Genomic DNA, 5,285 nt, shown 5'->3' with positions numbered 1-5,285 from the left:
TATTTTTAATGCCATCTGTTATATACTATTTAATTAACTTATTAAACCTATGTACAATTTAGTGTTCTTTGTCTCCTTCCTCTAGTTCTTCTCTTTCTCCTATTGAGCTCTCCTCTCTTTCTTCTTCTTCACTCCCTCCTTTTTCTTCTCCTTGCTGGTTCTCTACCTCCTCCTCCCCCATCATTTTCCCCAGGTCCTTCTCGTATCTCCTTGCAAATTTTTGAAGTTCTGAGATAGTGGACAGTTTAAACTTTTTTTCTTTGAAATAGAATGAAATACCTTCCGGAAACTCCCATCTATACAAGATCCCATTTTTCTTCAGTTGATTTGTTAAATTTTTATATGGGTCCCTCCTTCGAAGAAATCTCGAAGGAATCTCTTTGTAAATAATAATTGGGTTTTCTTCAATATATAACCTTTTGACATAGTTCTGTTTCAAAATTTCGTTTCTTATCTCCAATGAGTTAAACATGGCTATTACATCTCCTGGCAATTTTTTCCCTCTGGCCTTGGCCGATTTTGTTCTTATTCGAAATATGTTTACCAAGCAATGGTTTATCTCTTCTTCTTTTCTATCTAGCCATATTGCCAGCTCTTTCACCACTTTAACTCTAATATTCTCATTTAAATCCTCTGGTATTCCTCTAAGTTTTAGGTTAGATTGATTTTGACGCATCTGCGTCATAGCCATGTTGTCCAACAACTCTTCCTGTGTTGCTCCTATTTCTTTAACTTCTAATCTAATCCTGTCCATCTCTTTCCTACTGTCTTTCGTGTCCTTTTGAACCCTTTTCACTGAATCCTCCAAAACCTTAGCTTTTACCGAGAGATCCTTAACTTTCCCTTTCAGTTCCCCTACCACTTCCTCCAATTTTTTGTCTAGAGTATCTTGTACCTCCATCAATTTTCTCTCAATATACTGTTCATTATTTTTAAATTCTTTTCTTATTTCGGCCATCAAGCTGTCATAATCTCTAATATCTCTTGCCTCCTTCCCCTCTTCTTGTTTTGAAGGCCTCCTTTCCGCTGGTGTTGCCACCCCCTTCTTAGAACCGTTCGGCATTTGTATATTTAAGTTTAGTTCTTCCTAGTATACTGTATAATGTAATATACTATGTGGGTAAGATATAGAGGTAACAAGGTTAACAAGGTTAACGTCTCTCAGATATTGCAACAAGAGTCCAAAATTGACTAAATTGGTACAGCACAAAAATTAACCCTTAATTAAGATCAGATATTAATAATACAGTTTTAACTGTACCTAAATTCAGACACGTATTTAAATCCTCAGAGTCTTATAATTAAATGTAGTGAACCTCCTGAACCTCCAGAAACACTTCCAGATTCAGGGGGTTCTCAAACTCATGAGCAAGGTCCTGCGAAAACATATTCTTTAACTTTGCATCCCGGGGTGTATGTCTCTTTAAATCCCGAAGAATCAAGAGAATCACAGCTGTCTCTGAAGCTCAAGAACGTATCCGGTTGGGGATGAAGAAGGCGGGTCCCCTTTAACTCACTCAATATGGCAGTCCTTTCACAGTCTCACCATCTTTAAGCAAACTTTAAACAAACTTTAAACACAGTCTCACAGTCCCTGTCTTTAAACACAGAGCGCTGCTAAGGCACCTATATTCCACACTCCGTTTAAGTCCCAATTCTCCCCAATCCTGAGGTTTAAAAGCAAAAGTCCTCCACCGAAACCCGTGCTGGTTAAGGCGCTCTCTGTCCCGATGAAACAGAAAAGTCTTTTTCCCCTCTCCCTAGTCGATATAGCAGTTCAACTGTTACCTTGCCTCTGACACTTTATACTTTGTGTCTGAGGTCTTTCCACCACACACTCACTGGCAGCTTGTTTCCTCTTTTCCTCTTTTGTTTCCTCTCTGCCAGCGTCTCGCTATACTTTCTTTTCACCTTACCGCCAGGAATGGACTCCTCCTCCTTTTCACCAATTATTTCTTCTCCGCTGGGTTCTTATCAAAACGTTCCTTTAATCTTATCTAAGTAATTTCCAGTATTTCTTTATCCCCACTGCTTTTTCCACAGTGATTTATAGCTACTTCCCAGCTTCTCCGCTGTTGTTGGAGGTCCGCCGCTTTCCCTCGGAGTTTGAGGCTTCACAGCATGGAGTCTGTTGCCTCCCCTTTACACTGCAGCTCCAGCCTTGTTAAACGCCGGCAACACAGGCGAGCACAGGCAGCGTCGCAGGGTACCTTGTCCCGCAGGATTCCCTCCTGTGGTTTCAGGGTTCACGTAGCCTTCGCGACCCCTCTAAATCTCCATGCTGTTCGAGACTCCCCCAGAGGAGTTATCTCACACTCCTTTTCAGCGGCCGCGGCGTCCCGGAAGTCCCAAGTATCGTTCTCAGAGGAAAAGCATGCCTGCATTTTCAGAGCTGGATGTCTGATTCAGTGAGAGGGACAGGGTGTGAACTCTCTACCAGGCTAGCTCAAGGCTGAGCTTTTCCTGTACAAACTTTCTTAACACATTCTAATATAGACTCAGAGTAAACAGATTCCCAAACAACATCCTTTCACACATTATTTTTTTACGTTGCTTCACGTGTAGGCAATCTATCCCAGCATATACTATAATTCCCACTGCACCTGCTCAAGGTTCCCCCACCTTAAGGTAACCAGTAGGGCTGCCGTCATCCAGCATTTTGCTTTAACATGCAGCTCATGTCAGTCCTGAGGTTGATGAAAAGCATGTCCTGAAGCAGGACAGGTTATAATTCATATGACTCATCAACGGAACAAAGATAGCATCAGCTTCTCTCTCTCTCTCTCTGCATCTGTCAGGAGTGTATGCAGGAGCCAGGCCCTGTGACTGGTAGAGCCTCATAGGACTGGGGCCTTTCTGAGTTTGCACTTTGACGTGCTTTCGAATTGCTAGGTTGGCAGGAGCAGGGACTGAGCAACAGGAGCTCACCCCGTTGCGGGGATTCGAACCGCTGAACTTCTGATCGGCAAGCCCTAGAGGTTCATTGGTTTAGACTATAGTGCCACCTGCGTCCCCATAGGAATGGTCAAATCTGTTTATTTCCGGTTCTCTTTTTTTAAAAAGAAAAAAAATTAAAGTTTTAAAGGTTATAAAAGGCAAAAAGAAAAAACACCAAATTAAGCAAAAAAGAAGACAATACATCACAATAGATAAAAACAGAAAAAAACAGAAAAATAAACAATTAAGAAACAAATCAAACCTTCCCATAACTTATCTTTCATTTGCTTGTTTCCTTGACCTCCTTACACCTCCCTTTTTTGTATTCTAGTTCAGTTATTTCAGCAAATCCTTTCCATCTTTGTTTTTATCCTAATACTTTTCTTAATATACTGTAATTTTACATTCTCTTCTTTCACCAATTAACAATCCATTTTTACTTAGTCCTTTATAACATTTCTGCTAAAACCACATAACTTCATTCCAGCATCCTTCTAACATTCCTTAATTTTACAATGTTTCTGTAAGTAAACTTTAAATTTCTTCCAATCTTCTTCCACCGACTCTTCTCCCTGGTCTCGGATTCTGCCAGTCATTTCCGCCAGTTCCATGTAGTCCATCACCTTCATCTGCCATTCTTCCCGGGTGGGTAGATCTTGTGTCTTCCAGTACTTTGCAATCAGTATTCTTGCTGCTGTTGTAGCATATATATAAAAAGTTCTATCCTTCTTAGGCACCAATTGGCCGACCATGCCCAGGAGAAAGGCCCCTGGTTTCTTCAGGAAGGTATATTTAAATACCTTTTTCATTTCATTATAGATCATCTCCCAGAAAGTCTTAATCCTTGGGCATGTCCACCAAAGGTGAAAGAATGTACCTTCCGTCTCTTTGCATTTCCAACATTTATTATCGGGCAAATGATAAATTTTTGCAAGCTTGACTGGTGTCATGTGCCACCTGTATATCATTTTCATAATATTCTCTCTTAAGGCATTACATGCCGTGAACTTCATACCTGTGGTCCATAACTGTTCCCAGTCAGCCATCATAATGTTATGTCCAACATCTTGTGCCCATTTAATCATAGCAGATTTCACCGTTTCATCCTGAGTGTTCCATTTCAACAGCAAGTTATACATTCTTGACAAGTTCTTAATTTTGGGATCTAACAGTTCGGTTTCCAATTTTGATTTTTCCACCTGGAAGCCAATTTTCTTGTCCAAATTGTAAGCCTCCATTATTTGATAATAATGAAGCCAATCTCACACTTCATTTTTTAGTTTTTCAAAACTCTGCAGTTTTAATCTATCTCCCTCTTGTTCCAAAATATCCCAATATTTCGGCCATTTGGGCTCCAAATTGAGCTTTTTCTGAGCCTTCGCTTCCATTGGTGACAGCCACCTTGGAGTTTTGTTTTCAAGCAAGTCCTTATATCTTATCCAGACATTAAACAGTGCTTTCCTGACAATATGGTTTTTAAACGCTTTATGTGCTTTGACCTTATCATACCACAAATATGCATGCCACCCAAATACATTATTAAAACCTTCTAAGTCCAGAATGTCCGTGTTTTCAAGAAGCAGCCATTCTTTCAGCCAGCAAAAAGCGGCTGATTCATAATAAAGCTTAAGGTCTGGCAGGGTAATTCCACCTCTTTCTTTAGCATCAGTTAATATCTTGAATTTTATTCGAGGCTTCTTGCCCTGCCAGACAAATCTAGAAATGTCTCTCTGCCACTTCTTGAAACAATCCATTTTATCCAAAATTTGCAATGTTTGAAACAAAAATATCATCCTTGGCAATACATTCATTTTTATCACAGCAATTCGGCCTAGCAATGATAACTTCAAATTTGACCATATTTCTAAATCCTTTTTCACTTCCATCCAGCATTTTTCATAATTGTCTTTAAATAAATTCACATTCTTGGCAGTCATATTAACCCCTAGGTATTTCACTTTCCTAACCAGTGTTAATCCTGTCTCCTTCTGAAACCTCTCTCTCTCAATCACTGTTAGGTTTTTCTCTAACACCTTCGTTTTCATCTTATTCAACTTAAATCCCGCTACCTGACCAAATTCTTGAATCAGTTCCAATACTCTTTTGGTACTAGATTCTGGCTCCGGTAATGTCAATACCAGATCATCGGCAAATGCTTTCAATTTGCACTGTTTAGCTCCGACTTGTAAAACATTAACCAATGGATCCCTTCTAATCATATTTAAAAGGACCTCCAGGACCGATATAAAAAGTAAAGGGGAGACTGGGCAACCTTAAATTCTTCCGTCACCACATTGTTGACAATTAATTTAGCCTTTTGTTCTGAATAGATTGCACCTATACCATTT

Source organism: Podarcis cretensis (genome assembly GCF_951804945.1).
Source record: "Podarcis cretensis genome assembly, chromosome: 16".
NCBI lineage: Eukaryota > Metazoa > Chordata > Lepidosauria > Squamata > Lacertidae > Podarcis > Podarcis cretensis.
Note: the sequence above shows the minus strand (reverse complement) of the source record.